This window comes from Eleutherodactylus coqui, chromosome 1, assembly GCF_035609145.1.
Source record: "Eleutherodactylus coqui strain aEleCoq1 chromosome 1, aEleCoq1.hap1, whole genome shotgun sequence".
In the NCBI taxonomy this organism is placed as follows: Eukaryota; Metazoa; Chordata; class Amphibia; order Anura; family Eleutherodactylidae; genus Eleutherodactylus; species Eleutherodactylus coqui.
Window position 1 is genome coordinate 46,002,266 of NC_089837.1, and position 17,287 is coordinate 46,019,552.

The window sequence follows — 17,287 nt, forward strand, 5'->3', positions numbered from 1 at the left end:
TTTATATCACTTTGTATCATTTTATATCACTTTGTATCACTTTATATCAGTATGTATAAGGTCATTAAGGTGTATTTTGTCTGCCATCTAGTGGTACAATCCGTTATTGTCTCTCGTCTCACACTCATCTGTGCACTGACTAAATACTGGAGGAAAACTTATCATCAGGGGAATTTCTGATGCCCCTTTTCTGGCAGCTTTTCTTCCCTTCTCCAGTCTAATGATGCCACAAATCTTTCACATGTCACACCATGTTGATACATTTGTTGCATTCTTAGGGCTTATTCAGACGACCGTATATCGTCCGGCGTGAATAAGCCCTAAGAATTCACACCTGCCGATATACGGCGTCCCTTTCTGGGTATTAGTGTTTCTTGACGCCACCGGAAGCTAGGGGTTTGACAGGAGAAATGCCCCTGTCACACGCCCAGCTCCCGATTAGCGGAATACCTAAACATCCTAGAAGGGGAAGAAGCGGGCTGCCCATGTCTGTGAGCCGCGGACCCTGTGTGATCCCCGCGGCTCTGCTGCAGCCCTGTTATTTATAACCACCTTCAGTGGATGATGGCCTGAAGCGGAGGGACAGAATCAAAGTGGCATGTGAGTGAGGCGCGAGTCTTCCGCGCCACACTGCCATCCCTCTTGTGCTCCTGCTGTGTGCCGCTGCCTGTCAGTGTCGCTATGCCCCCTGCGGTGTTGCCTCCCTGCTGGCACCCGCTAGCTAACAGTCACAGCGGGAGGAGGTTGGACGGCTTGTGGTCTGCCTCCGGAAGGGGCTGGCCGCCGCTGCCAGCCCGTAGTTTACACTCACATCGGGAGCTGGGTGGCATGCATGTGTTCTCCCGTCGGGAGGGGCTGTGTGTGAGCAGCCCAGCCCGCAGTATTCATTTGTATTCCTTCATTAGGGGCCTGCCAGGACCTGGCTACTAACTAGCTGTGCAGCCAATCAGCTTCAGGGGGCATCACCCCCTGTCACTCTTGACTCCACCAGCACTTGCTGGTGGCGTCAAGATACACTAATACCCCCTCTCTGCAGGGGGAGAAGGCTGGAAGAGCTGGGAGCAGTGCACTGAGCTCCCGCCCCCTCTCCACCCCTCTGTACTATTTGCAATGAGAGGGGGCGGGTGGGGGCGGAGCCAAGTTTTGTGACCTAGCTCCGCCCCACCCTACCCTTCCCATTGAAAATAGTGCTGAGGGGTGGGGAGGGTGTGGGGAGGAGGCGTAGAGGGGGCAGGAGCTCAGTGCACTGATCCCGGCTCTTCCAGCCTCCTCCCCCTGCAGAGAGGGACGCTGTATATCGGCCGGCGTGAATACCTGGCCGATATACGGTCGTCTGAATAAGCCCTTACATATATCCAGAGATGTGAAATCACTTTATACACCACCAGTTACCTGAGTAAAAATGCAACAAATTTTATGATTTTTTTAAGTCATGTGTCATAAAGGTCTGTATCAATCTCAGTCCACGCAGACCCCGCCCCCTTTTCTAGACACTTGTGATGGAGTGGAGTGAGAGGCGTAATGTCTGTTTTTTCGGTACAAATCAATAGTACATTTTTTAAAATTAAATACTAAATACAATTTATGCCCAATCTGGCACCACATCAGTGAGTGTGCCCTTATTTAGACCCACTGCCAACATTGGAACACATGTATTATATATGCTTTGTATGCCAGATTTATGGCGTACAAAAGTTATAGCTTTGATGTACTCGGCAAAATAGCAACTTTTTGGACTTTTAAACTGGGTGCTGACACATTAAAAAGTGGGTGGGGCCTAACTTTAGGAAATCTGGCCAATTAGCCACACACAAAGTTTACTTAGACTGACACCTGAAACACTAGTCTGAGTAAATCAGCCCTGTTACCTTCTTGGTGTAACTTTCTTCTAAAAGGGATTGTTCTCAGTAGGAGAAACCAAGTAATCTTGTAGATATGAGACATTTTAATGGCTAACAAAAATACGTGATGTTATAGCGAGCTTTCCAATCTCTCAGAGTTCTTCCTCAGGCATAATGAAATAGATCAGAAGAGGTATGCATATTGTAGGCAGCTAAAGGGTGAGGTTGTGGATGGAGTATATCTCCCTCCCCGGCTCTTAGTCTGGACAGGGTGGAGATCCAGTCCACAGCTTCACCCTGGTTCTCAGCAACCTCAGCTGCAGGCACTTACCTCATTGCTGGGGCATAAAAGACTGCAGCTCCCAGAGGTCAGTGTCTAACACCTTGAGGTGGGATTACCACTTGCCTGGTGGACCTGAGCACCCTGTGTGGTGCAGATTTGAATGGACTGTGTCATACGGACCTTTTGTGTGGCTGTACAGCTTGACAGCCTGAGGAGAGGCATACAACCTGAGCACCCTGCGTGGTGCAGAAATTGCACGTCTTATGTGGACTTTGTGTTGTTTGAGTGTGCCGTGCCAAATAAAACGGAAGTGAGTTTTACCCACAACTTCGATTCCAGTGTGTCACTGCCGCCCCTCCCGTGGAGGACAAACTATCATAATATATATACGCATACATATGACAAAACACAGACATGGATGTGATTAATTTGCACTTAAAAGAATACCACAATAAGATGAGTAGAGTAATAAATACTTAAATAGTCCACTGATAAATATGTGGAGGTTTTGTGGTTTCTAAATTAGTGTTAGGGGGTCACCAAGTCACCAGTGTTATCTGTGCTATAGATGTCTCATACTTCCCAGTCACACATGAATCCCCTTGAAGAATTTAACCATCTGTTGAAAGTGTCAAAGGTGCTTATAAATTTGTACTCCCAAATTCTTCTATGACTTTGTGATTTGAAATTGCGCTTAAGTATAGTAACTTTCATGTGTTCTATGTTGTTTCTGTGACTAGAAAGTGTTCCTCAACAGGTAATTCTGTCTTTCATTGTGTGGCGATGAGATCTCATCCTCGCTTTCAGTTTTTGTCCTGTTTCACCAACATAAAGGCCCAAACAGGACATTCACTGCACAGGATCAGGTACCCAACATCGGACGTGGGACATGTGAATGTGTCCGGGATCTTGTAGTCCTGCTGTGTGTTGGGGATCCATATCCTGTTCCTTCCACAAGCACCAAAATTAATCACCACGAGGCCTTTGTATGTGTTTATTACATAATATAGAAAGATTAATTGTTTTGTTGGTCATTCAAAAAAAAAAAAAAAAAGGAAATACAGTACAAAACTATACATGATAACAAATTCAATGCAAATGTCCTACAAATACAATATGGCATTGTTACATGAAAAATCTAAAGTTGCAGATATACAAAAAAAGCTAATTCAACACAATTATAACATTGGGTAATAAATCCGGTATCATGGACTTTGGTGGTAGCACCTTCGTCCGGGGCTGGAGAGTTCAGCACTGCCATAGCTGGTTGAAGGGGACCAAACCTCCAGGGAATTCGGACTTGGTTCCGTTTGACCAGCCATAGCAGCCTGTAGGCCACACGTGAGGAGAGCACGGTATCTTCTATAGATTATTCCACATAGGTGACCGTCCTGCCAAATACAAGAAACACAGTTATTTTAAATGTTATATGATGTCATGTGTATGAGATGAGCAAACAGAATACAAGGAATGAGAACAGCAGTGATTCCTGGAGGGTCAAACAAAATACTCAACTACAAAGTCATAAATAATAAACCATCCGGAATCTCATGTGAATGACGTTGTAGAACATGGTGCAAGGTGACCTGACAGCACTGCTGGGGTGCTGAGATATCACATGTCCATTTGTACTAGTGGAGGTAGATACAACAGATAGATATGAGAGATAGGTATGAGAGAGAGAGAGAGATGGATAGATAGATAGATAGATAGATAGATAGATATGAGATAGATAGATAGATAGATAGATAGATAGATAGATAGATAGATAGATAGATAGATAGATATGAGGTAGATATTAGATAGATAGATAGATAGATAGATAGATAGATAGATAGATAGATATGAGATAGATAGATATGAGATAGATAGATAGATATGAGATAGATATGAGGTAGATATTAGATAGATAGATAGATAGATAGATATGAGAGATAGATAGAGAGAGAGAGAGATAGATATGAGAGAGAGAGAGAGATGGATAGGTAGATAGATATGAGATAGATAGATAGATATGAGATAGATAGATAGATATGAGATAGATATGGGATAGATAGATAGATAGATAGATAGATAGATAGATAGATAGATAGATAGATAGATAGATATGGGATAGATAGATAGATATGAGGTAGATATTAGATAGATAGATAGATAGATAGATATGAGAGATAGATAGATAGATAGGAGATAGATATGAGAGATAGATAGATAGAGAGAGATATATATATGAGACAGATATTAGATAGATAGATAGATATGAGAGATAGATAGATAGAGAGAGAGATATGAGACAGATATTAGATAGATAGATATGAGATAGATATGGGATAGATAGATAGATAGATATGAGAGAGATAGATAGATATGAGGTAGATATTAGATAGATAGATAGATAGATAGATAGAAGAGATAGATAGATAGAGAGAGAGATATATATGAGACAGATATTAGATAGATAGATAGATAGATAGATAGATAGATAGATAGATAGATAGATATGAGGGAGATAGATAGATAGATATGAGAGATAGATATGCGAGATAGATAGCTAGAGATAGATAGATATGAGATAGATAGATATGAGATAGATAGATATGAGATAAAAAGCGCTGCAAATTTAGAATGTTTTGAAAAATAGAAGTGTTAATAGTTTATTTTTGTGAATAAACAAAACAGCATCATTTCTTCTAGGTATTGTTGCAGAAAGTGATTTATTTTTTAGGATTATAGTCAGGTGTATGATTAACCAATCATACCAAAAATGATTATTTTCATATGTAGATTTAAATACATTATCCTTTAGCTGTGTAGGAGGCTTAAAACTGGGTGAGGAACAGCCAAACTCTGTTACAAAGGTGAGGTTGTGGAAGACAGTTTCATGTCACAGGTCTTACACCATAGCAAGACTGAGCACAACAACAAGACACAAGGTAGTTATACTGCATCAGCGAGGTCTCTCCCAGGCAAAGATTTCTTAGAAGACTGGGGCTACAAGATGTGCTGCTCAACCTCTTTTGAAGAAGTGCAAAGAAACAGGAAACGCTGAGGACTGTAGATGCAGTGGTCGGCCAAGGAACCTTAGTTCAGCAGATGAAAGACACATCATGTTTACTTCCCTTGTCCAGCAGTACTATCAGCTCCGAACTGGCAGAAAGCAGAAGTGGTTTTCATGGAAGTGTTGTGGTGGCCAAAAAGTCAAACCTTCAATGTAGAAAGAAGGTCAAGCAACTTAACTGTGCATGAAAACATAGGAACTGAGGTGCAGAAAAATGGCAGCAGTAGTTCTGGACTGATGAAAGAAAATTAAATATTTGGCTGTAACAGAAGGCAGTTTGTTCACTGAAAGGCTGGAGAGCGGTATAATGAGTGTCTGTGGGCAGCAGTGAAGCATGGTGGAGAGCGATACAATATTGATTGTCTGCAGGCAGCAGTGAAGCATGGTGAAGAGTGGTACAATAATGAGTGTCTGCAGGCAGCAGTGAAGCATGGTGAAGAGCGGTACAATAATGAGTGTCTGCAGTCAGCAGTGAAGTACGGTGGAGAGCGTTACAATAATGAGTGTCTGCAGGCAGCAGTGAAGCATGGTGAAGAGCGGTACAATAATGAGTGTCTGCAGGCAGCAGTGAAGCATGGTGGAGAGCGGTACAATAATGAGTGTCTGCAGGCAGCAGTGAAGCATGGTGGAGAGCGGTACAATAATGAGTGTCTGCAGTCAGCAGTGAAGTATGGTGGAGAGCGGTACAATAAAGAGTGTCTGCAGGCAGCAGTGAAGCATGGTGGAGAGCGGTAGAATAATGAGTGTCTGCAGGCAGCAGTGAAGCATGGTGGAGAGCGGTACAATAATGAGTGTCTGCAGTCAGCAGTGAAGTATGGTGGAGAGCGGTACAATAATGAGTGTCTGCAGGCAGCAGTGAAGCATGGTGGAGAGCGATACAATAATGAGTGTCTGCAGGCAGCAGTGAAGCATGGGTAAGAGCGGTACAATAATGAGTGTCTGCAGGCAGCAGTGAAGCATGGGTAAGAGCGGTACAAAAATGAGTGTCTGCGGGCAGCAGTGAAGCATGGGGGAGAGCAGTACAATAATGAGTTTCTGCAGGCAACAGTAAAGCATGTTGGAGATCAGTACAATAATGAGTGTCTGCAGGCAGCAGTGAAGCATGGTGGAGAGCGGTACAATATTGTGTCTGCAGGGAACAGTGAAGCATAGTGGAGAGCGGTACAATAATGAGTGTCTGCAGGCAGCAGTGAAGCATGGGTAAGAGCGGTACAATAATGAGTTTCTGCAGGCAACAATAAAGCATGGTGGAGAGCAGCACAATAATCAGTGTCTGCAGGCAGCAGTGAAGCATGGGTAAGAGCGGTAGAATAATGAGTTTCTGCAGACTGCAGTAAAGCATGGTGGAGAGTGGTACAATAATGAGTGTCTGCAGCCAGCAATGAAGCATGGGTAAGAGCTGTACAATAATGAGCTTCTGCAGGCAGCAGGAAAGCATAGTAGAGAGCGGTACAATAATGAGTGTCTGCAGGCAGCAGTGAAGCATGGGTAAGAGCGGTACAATAATGAGTTTCTGCAGGCAACAGTAAAGCATGGTGGAGAGCAGCACAATAATCAGTGTCTGCAGGCAGCAGTGAAGCATGGGTAAGAGCGGTAGAATAATGAGTTTCTGCAGACTGCAGTAAAGCATGGTGGAGAGTGGTACAATAATGAGTGTCTGCAGCCAGCAATGAAGCATGGGTAAGAGCTGTACAATAATGAGTTTCTGCAGGCAGAAGGAAAGCATAGTAGAGAGCAGTACAACAATGAGTGTCTGCAGGCAGCAGTGAAGAATGGGTAAGAGCGGTACAATAATGAGTTTCTGCAGACAGCAGTAAGCCATGGTGGAGAGCGGTACAATAATGAGTGTCTGCAGGCAGCAGTGAAGCATGGTGAAGAGCGGTACAATAATGAGTTTCTGCAGACTGCAGTAAAGCATGGTGGAGAGTGGTACAATAATGAGTGTCTGCAGGCAGCATTGAAGCATGGGTAAGAGCGGTACAATATTGAGTTTCTGCAGGCAGCAGGAAAGCATAGTAGAGAGCGGTACAATAATGAGTGTCTGCAGGCAGCAGTGAAGAATGGGTAATAGCGGTACAATAATGAGTTTCTGCAGACAGCAGTAAGGCATGGTGGAGAGCAGCACAATAATGAGTGTCTGCAGGCAGCAGTGAAGCATGGTGGAAAGCAGTACAATAATGAGTGTCTGCAGGCAGCAGTGAAGCATGGTGTAGAGCAGTACAATAATGAGTGTCTGCAGCCAGCAGTGAAGCATGGTGGAGAGCGGCACAATAGTGAGTGTCTGCAGGCAGCAGAGAAGCATGATGGAGAGCAGTACAATAATGAGTGTCTGCAGGCAGCAGTGAAGCATGGTGGAGAGCGGTACAATAATGAGTGTCTGCAGGCAGCAGTGAAGCATGGGTAAGAGCCGTACAATAATGAGTTTCTGCAGTCAGCAGTAAAGCATGGTGGAGAGCGGTACAATAATGAGTGTCTGCAGGCAGCAGGGAAGCATAGTAGAGAGCCGTACAATAATGAATGTCAGCAGGCAGCAGTGAAGCATATGACAACAAGCAGGAGGCAAAAGTAGGGTTCCCCCAACTATGGGCTACCCTGGTATCAGAAGATCGGGCATCTCAGCAACCCATTGATCCGAATGAAGATAACTGGTAGCCATCAGTGAAATAACTCTCACGTATATGTGTAATGGTCAGCACCACACTGTGAATCACCAGTGCTTGGGAGAGGAGGCTCTGGAAGTGCTTAGAAACGCATTGCACTATTTCTGGTTTGTCTATTCTGAATAAACTGGATACAGTTACATATTTCTTGGATGCTGAATACTTCCGAATCCTTTGCAGTGTCTTGGGGAACTTATGGTGAACCTGGATCCCAGGGGAACTCAATAGGATTACATAAAGAGATAGAAGGATTTGAGCAAGCTGACATCCACAAAAGATATGTGCTTAGTTCTCCAAGATGTCTGGAACAACCTCCCTGCCAAGTTCCTTCAAAAACCGTGTGCAAGTGTACCAAGAAGAATTGATGCTGTTGTGAAGGCAAATGACAGCCACGCCGAATATTGGTGACATTTACATTTCTCTTTTGTTCAGTCACTTTGTTAATTGACCAAAATAAACTACCAACACTTCTATATTGAAAACATTCTTACTTTGCAGCATTTTTCCACACCCGCCTAAGGCTGGCGGCCTTACGAATGGATTTGTATTGAGAAATCCGCTGCTGGTGGGCACACTGTGGATCCGCAGCAAATGCTATTCATAGCTTCTTCCTGCACATGAACGGAAATCAATTGCGATTTTCGCTCACATAAGAAAAATCGTAGCATTTTTGCACGGATTCCAATGGAAGCCGTCCAACCCACTGCCCTTCCCCAATTGACATTGCAGAAGGGTTGCGAGTACCAGCATCATCGCCTGGCGACGGCACCATAAAGATAGGATTTAAAAAACAAAAAAACGGTACTGTGCATGTCTGACGGCGAGCCGTACGGACCATATGCAACACAGAGACATACAGGTACGTGTGGATGCCGGCTGGGCACAGGGTCGGATTCTACTATGAAGTCTGCCCCCTTCGTGTGCAGCCGGCCTATAACTTTTGCACAGCACTGTATGTGCTTGTTGTGTTGTGTCTGTATATGTTTGTATATATACTTGTGTGTTTATTACTACGTACTGTATATGTTTGTATATATACTTGTGTGTTTATTACTACGTACTGTATATGTTTGTTTCCACACTATTTACAAATATACATATATGATAATGTGTGATCATGAACTTCTCTGCCTTCGTCATGCAGTGCTTGTCTCATATATTCCTGATCATAGACGTTGGTACTGACAGGTCCAGCACACGTACCGCAGTCACCTACTGACAACTATAGGAGGGACCAGCAGGAGAACAGCCGCTGCATGCCCCGGACGTACTCCTGTCAATCACTAAGGCACTGCTCACACTGGTGCCAGGAGAGAGCCCTCTATGTAAAGTCCCCATATGCCCATATAGGGGAGAAGCAGAGGGCACTGAGCCCACTGACAAAGCTAGACAACACTAATACTAATGCCGGTACAGCTTCCTGGGTATGAGATAGATAGATGGATAGATAGATAGATAGGAGATAGATAGATAGATATGAGATAGATATGATAGATAGATAGATATGAGATAGATAAATAGATAGATATGAGATAGATAGATAGATATGAGATAGATAGATAGATAGATAGATAGATAGATAGATATGAGACAGGTAGATATGAGATAGATAGATAGATAGGAGATAGATATGAGACAGGTAGATATGAGATAGATAGATAGATAGGAGATAGATATGAGACAGGTAGATATGAGATAGATAGATATGAGATAGATAGATATGGGGTAGATAGATAGATAGATAGATAGATAGATGATATATAGATGGATAGATAGACAGATAGATATGGGATAGATAGATAGATAGATAGATATGAGATAGATAGATATGAGATAGATAGATACAAAGATTGATAGATAGATAGCTATGAGATAGATAGATATGAGATAGATAGATAGATAGATAGATAGATAGATAGATAGATAGGAGATAGATATGAGACAGGTAGATATGAGATAGATAGATAGATATGAGATAGATATGGGATAGATAGATAGATAGATAGATAGGAGATAGATAGATAGATGATATATAGATGGATAGATAGACAGATAGATATGGGATAGGTAGATAGATATGAGATAGATAGATACAAAGATTGATAGATAGCTATGAGATAGATAGATATGAGATAGATAGATAGATAGATAGATAGATATGAGATAGATAGATAGATAGATATGAGATAGATAGATAGATAGATATGGGATAGATAGATATGAGATAGATAGATATGAGATAGATAGATAGATAGATAGATATGAGATAGATAGATAGATAGATAGATATGAGACAGATAGATAGATATGAGATAGATAGATAGATATGAGATAGATAGATAGATAGATAGATAGATAGATAGATATGGGATGGATAGATAGATAGATAGATATGAGATAGATAGATAGGAGATAGATAGATAGATATGAGATTGATAGATAAATAGATAGGAGATAGATAGATAGATAGGAGAGAGATAGATAGATAAATATGAGACAGATAGATAGATAGATAGATAGATAGATAGATAGATGTGAGATAGATAGATATGAGATAGATAGATAGATAGATAGATAGATAGATAGATATGAGATAGATAGATAGATAGATAGATAGATAGATACAAAGATAGATTAGATTATAACCTCATGGGAACTTCATAGCACTTATATTGGTGGTCACCCAGCTTTCCCAGAAGCAGACACAACTAACAAGAGGCTGAGCAGGACTGTCTATAAGGAGACGACTGAAGGTCTTGTATCTGCTGGTGGAATGACTTCAGCACAGGTGTGACTGACAGCGCTACTTCTGCAGATCTTCTGCAATGTGTGAAGTGACCTTCTGCAGGCGCCATTAATGAGCAGCGCACTTCTTAGGCCGCACATTCCAAGTAGAACTAAGGGGATCATGTTTGGATATTAGAGCAGAGCAGCAGAGAGGACAGCTGGCCGGCTGACCTTTAACTACGTCCACACTGACACACCAACTATTTCCTATGCCAGGGAGGGCTGCGGGCTCTGCGGATCATGTCCGACGTCGGAATAATCATTAGGACACTTTATACCTGCACAGATCAGCAGAACCTGCGACAACGAGGCTGTGAAACACCAGATACCTTCAGTATGGAAAGAACTCTGTTACTGGGGAAGCTGGGTAAAATCCAAAGTACTCGCCATTACTGCTCGCACCACGGTGGTCACCAAGCCTTCTGATGGTCCTAAACATTGGCGCTGCTTAACAATCAGGCAACTTTGACGTTAAAGTTTCAGGAAAGTTGTGTGACGACGCCTGAAGAACAACCAAAGTAACTGATCAATAGTCTCTTAAAGGGACAGTATCAATAAAGTTTTTGTTTTCAGCGGTGTGTCACTTCTTTTTTTTTTCTGCCGCAAATTTGAAAAAAAAATTCTCATTCAAATTAATGACACTTTTTGATATAGATTTCGCCCCAAATTTAATGTGCATTCTGCATCAAAGTTCTTATAGAACCCCTATTGAAAACCCATGGGCTGCTTGGCATTGCTGGAGATGTACATTTGCGCTACCATATTAGCCAACATGACCTTGAGAATGTGTTTCTGGACAAAGACGGAGGCGTATAATAGGGGCGGTTTGCCGACACGTGTTAGATACGTCCGGAGGGGCCACATCTGCAGCAGCTCTCGTTGAAACCACACACTTCCTTACATTCCATAGCTATGTAATGTCATATGGGCATATAAAGAAGCATGTTATCTCAAAGAGAAGAGCGTCTTTGTCAAGGCAAACCCTCTTGGCGAAATTCCTGCTCTGCTTCATGTTGTCACGCATCAACCGGTATGAAATAACATACACAACACATAATATGAAGGAACAGACGTGTGGGTGATCATAAACTGTCTCTAACTGTGGAACAGAAGGAGCATTATTAGAAGTCACTGGGCTGTTATGAGAAGCAGAGCCTGTAGAGGGAGATAGTGAGCGCTTTTGGCTGTTGAGAAGCACTTAACAGCATGCTGGAAAATTGCCTTCAAGCAAAAAGGAAGAAACTAAACGGATGTATTTTTTCTGTACCATCTTCCTGGAGATAAGTGACGCCGGGGGTCTTTGCTAGACCCTCATCTCCCGCTATATACTGCAATAACATACACAATTCTCAAACATGTGTATTAAAGGGAACCTGTCACCTTTACTGCTGTAATAAATAAAATAAATCTTGTTATTTGTATAGCGCCAACTTATTCTGCATTGCTTTCAAGTCATTCATTTATTACCCCCAGCAGGCTGGGTGCTCAGTTTTTTGACCTTGGAATGATGAGTCAACCTTGAGCCGGCTACCTGAGCCATACGGGGATTGAACCTGCAACCTTCAGGTCATGAGGTATTGATAAAAGGCAGGTTTCTCCACAACTACTGCATAGATCCACACAGCAGACATGTCACTGTAATCGGTGGGGCTGTCTCTGCCTTATGCTGCCCTTAAAGAGGGGGGTAAAAATATGGTGACAAAGTTTGCTTAATGACACAGCGTATTCATGCTCCTCTGCTGTTCCCCTGCATTTTGATTGGCTGCAGCGATCACATGGTCCTGTGCTCTCCGTACATTCTGTGCCTTTCCTTGGATGTGGTGCAGGAGTAGCTGCGTGTCCTGGCTGACTTCATCAATCACTTGCGCATGCGCTGGGGAAGGCGAAGGCATTGTCAGGTCATGATGGTGCCTGAACTTGTGGCACTGCTGCTGATGCCTCTGCATGCCCCGGCGGCGCATGCGTGAGCAAAGGATGACGTCAGCTGGGATCCTCAGCTATTCGTGCCCATGGACTACATCCCATGTGAACAGGACTCATTGGTCCTTTTAATAAGGCCCTATATGCACAGTGCTGTGCAGCAGCACATTGACACTGAGGTGCTGGATTAAAACAGAAGGGGAAGACTTTACTACAACCAATCATATTTCAGCTTTCATTTTCTAAAACATGTCAAATGACCGGACTCCATGACTGAAATCTTTATGGGGGGGAAGAAATGGGGTCCGTATAGAGAAGAACTTAGTAACATTCAGGTTGAACTTGATCTTTCCATGACCCCATAGAAAAGGTGAGGATGACGATCACCTAATGGGGAGTCTTAGTTTTTGCTGATTGTCTATGGCTGCAATATGATTGGTTGCTCTGAGCTACAGCAATGCAGTATCTTTACTGGTACAGCGGGTATATTTACTAAGGGCTCATTCACACCAGCGCTAAAGGGTTCCGAAGTCCTGCTTCGTTACGGGAGCAGGGAAACAGAACCCACAGGTCGAACGGAATGTTATAGGATGGAACTAAATGGCACCGAACAGACCCGATTGACTATCATGGGGTCAGTTTGATTTCCATCTAGCTATCCGGCGTCTTACGGATTTGACAGGACGGAGTAGCGCTGCAAGCTTTGCTATTTCATCCAGTGTTTTAATGGGATTCAGCGATGGAGGTTCTGATTGGATTCTGATGTGAACAAGACTTTTGACTGGTGTTTTGCATGCAAATCTTCAGTAAACATGAGTGCAAAACATCTGACAGCACCTCTGGGCGCCAGACTGTAATCTATGCCAATTAGGAGCTGGTATAGGTTTCTGCTATAATTTACACTTGCTTCTAGCGAAAATGATAGTAAATATGATAAGCCCGTGACGCCAGTGCCTCTTTAGCCTAGTGCCGCCTGCTTTGCAAAAAGTAAAAAGGCCAAAAGTCACAACTAAGGGCTCCTACCCACTTGCGTTTTTTTAATGCGCTTGTCAATGGAACTTTCTAATGTTAAAAACGCATTGCACAAAAATTGCAAAGCACCAACTTGTGATGCGTTTTTAACATGAGAAAGTCCCATTGACAATCGAATTAAAAAAACGCAAGTGGCAGAATTTGTGACTTTGGAGCTTATTTAAGAAGCCCTGGATGCCAGGATTCTGGTGTTCAATTGTCACAGTTTTGGCACATGTGCCAGAACTGCTAATTTTGGGGCTTGTACACTGCACCCTGACACTTTTTCAAAAAGTGGGTGAACCTAGCTTTAGGGGACATGACTGCACAGTCCATTTCTTTCACTAAATACCTATTCCAGCTCCTACCTGGAGTTGGTTTCCATCAGAGGTGCCACCAGATGAAACAAAATGTATTAAGAGGCTTTTGCCTCTTAGTACATTTGTCAGTGCTGGATGGGCGCAGGGTTTACTTAGACTGACATGTGAGAAGCTGGTCTGAGTAAACATGGCCCCTTTGTGTGCCAGAAATCTGGCGTACAAGATTTAGCAAGATTTTTGATACATTGGAACAGATTTAAAGGGTTTTTTCAGGACTAAACTATTGATAACCTATCCTCAGCATGGGTCATCAATAGTTGATCGGTTGAGGTCCGCTGCTTGGGATCTCTGCCACTCACCTGATTGAAGAGGTTGTGGCGTTCCAGTGATGTCACGCTCATTCATCATGTGGCCTGGTAGCAGCTCCGTCCCATTCAAGTGAACAGGAAAAGGTGTATTACCAGGCACAACCACTATACAAAATACGGCGCTGTGGAGCAGCGCTGTCACTTCAATCAGCTGATCAGCGGAGATCCTGAGCGACAGACCACCACTGATCAACTATTCATGATATTGATTTTTGTGCCTAAAAAGTGGCGCAGCAGTACTAAATATGGCTCATTTTAAAATCTAGCAGATATTCCTTCCAGGCCACAGGTGCCCAGAGGGTGAAGAGTGCCAGGTGACCTAATTTCCCAAGTGGGAGGAGGGAGTGGAATAAAATAAATAATAACATATATTTAACTCTTTTGCTTCCCCAGCCGCTTAAGTCTGCGCCAGTCTGTTCCCCTGCTAATTTCTAGGTAGCGCAGAGTACGTGATCGCCGCGGCCAGCCGAAGGCAATGACTACAGCAATCAGCAGCTCCACACTTCCCAGAAGTGATCGGGGAGTGGAGCAGCAATGACTGCGGTGGCTGAAGGGAGCGACAGAGGTGAATATACGCTATGTTTTATTTTACTGCACATAAGAGGGCAACATGACTTAGTGGGGGTATGAGGAGACATTATTACTGAATGGGGGCATAAAGGGGCATTATTACTGAGTGGGAGACATACAGAGGTATCATGAGTAAGTGGGGGTATAAGGAGGTGTTATGACTGAGTGGGGGCATAAAGAAGCACAATGAGTAAGTGGGGGCTTAATGGGCCATTATTACTGAGTGGGAGCAAAAGTGGATATTATAACTTAGTGAGGGCATAAGGGGGCATTATGAACAAATGTGGGCATAAAGAGGCATTATGGCTGAGTGGAAACATAAGGAGACATTATAACTGAGTGGGGACATAAGGAGACATTATAACTGAGTGGGGACATAAGGGGGCATTATTACTGAGCAAGTCAAAAGGGGGCATTATGACGTAGTAGTATTTTAATGCAGTGAGGAGGCACTATTACTGAATGGGGCGGTGGGGGTGGGGGGGGGGGGCATGTTTCTTGCACAGGGGCCCACTGCACTCTGTATTTCTTCCATCTACAGGAACTCACGCTGCAGTGCAGCTTATCCAGGACCTAGTCATCTACAAGTTTCCCTCTGGATTCCGGTACGCAGTACTGTATCTCCCGACACATCCAATTTCATTTTCATCCATTAGCGCATCCCTATACAAAAATCCTCTTCCCATATAAAGTGCCCTGATACAATGTAACAATGCAACAGTCTAGAAATAAATGACACAAGTAAAAATCTAAAAAATGTTATAAACTACCAGAAATAGAAGAAACTACATCTAACGCATGTTCTGTAATTACCTGTACGGCGGCATCCAGCACTCCGCATCTCCTTCCTCGTCGGCTTGTCGCCCAGTTTTCAGAGACTGATGTCTGTAGGATGGCAGCATACCCGGTATTTCTTCTCTACTACGAGGCCCTGTCATATTGTGTATCTAGCTGGGATTTAATAAAAACTGAAAAAAATGAAAAAAAAAATCTAAAAAAAATTGCTAAACTTAAAAAAAAAAAAAAATAATGAAAATTTAGTGTTACATTTTTTTAACCATGTTCCAATCTTATTCTGGTTATGCTTTTGCTATCTATGTGTGACCTGAAGACTGGAAGAGTGTAGAAGTAACACTAACCCCTCACCCCTCTCCATCTCCCTGCATGTCTTATTTAGCACTACACTGAGAAGCTTTCCCCCTGCTCGCTCTATGCCGGACTCCTGGGTTATGCCCCTTTAAGGCCTGCATCCTCCCTTTTGTATTACCAGCTACCCCCCAAGCCTCGCCTCACACCTGTCTATGTCGCTTAGAGTCCGAGGCCATTCTTGTGCCTCCTGTCTATCTCAATCATGGGCCTGACAAGCCAGCGAGTGCTGTAAAATTACACCCCTTCAGCTGTCTCCCCGTATGACGGAGTATCCCTGTGTGTTCGCCTTTTTCAGATGGAGAGGGACAACCGAGCTTTTGCCATTTATAGGAATAAAATAGGGCAACTGAGGAGAGTTTAAATAAAAAAAAAGTGCCAATAAGTCGTGTTGTCAAATACATTCCAGGAGCGCAAAAGTCAAACTAAAATAAAAACGTAACAAAAAATACTTCCGATACATATTTATAGTATTATATTTAGATTTTACAATAATAAACGGGACCACATTTAAATCCTAAGGCCAGTGCCGGCTGCGCTGAATTTTCTGGGCGCCCCCATCATAAGATAAAAGATAGGCAGTCTGCCTGTATTCTACTGTGCAGAAAGCAGTAAGATAGCAGCTAAGCCAGACCAGAGCAGCTCCGTGAATGATTATTGTACCAGAACCAATAAAACATAAATACAGCACCTGAACCAAGCTCATAACATAAATACAACACCAGAACCAAGCCCAGTACATATATACAGCACAAACCAACCTCAATACATATACAATATCAGAACGAAGCTCCTAGCAGAAATACAGCACCAGAACCTCGCTCATAATGTAATACAGCACAAACCAACCTCAGTACATAAATACAGCACCAGAACCAAGCACATAGCATAATATATAATGCCAGAACCAAACATAACATAGAGTACCAGAAGCAAGCTCATTACATACAAATAGTATGAGAACCAAGCTCATAACATAAATACATCTCCAGGACTGAGCTGAAAACATAAACACAGTACCACAAGAAAGCAATTGCGTTGCAAGGGCGCTAGTGGTCTGACAGTGGCACATCAGAACATCAGAGGGGAAGAGAAAGAGCCAGGAGGAGGATAATTCTTGTAGCTAATGAAGGTCATTTAGCCAGGCGGACCTAAGGGGGAGATCCTCCCCAGCCTACATCCCCCACGTGCCCCCTCTACAATGTGGTGGCAGGCGCCCTGTGTGGCTGTACAGCTTGCACGTAGCTAAGGCCAACCATGATTGTACTACTTACCCATATGCCTTATTAAGCCGCATGAATATCACAGAAAGGGGGTCCTAGT

General features: G+C 43.2%; 1 long non-coding RNA gene across 2 annotated transcripts; it reads right to left on the reverse strand.

Annotated features, from left to right (window-relative positions):
- Nucleotides 1-3,104: 3,104 nt before the first annotated feature.
- LOC136620486 (uncharacterized) lies at nt 3,105-16,032 on the reverse strand. Of its 2 annotated transcripts, XR_010791148.1 has the most exons (4): nt 15,866-16,032; nt 15,632-15,786; nt 8,334-8,453; nt 3,105-3,515 (listed from the first exon to the last, which is right to left on the reverse strand). It is a non-coding gene; the product is annotated as an uncharacterized lncRNA (long non-coding RNA). The 2 variants fall into 2 exon arrangements; XR_010791149.1 differs by lacking the exon at nt 8,334-8,453.
- Between the last annotated feature and the right edge of the window lie 1,255 nt (nt 16,033-17,287).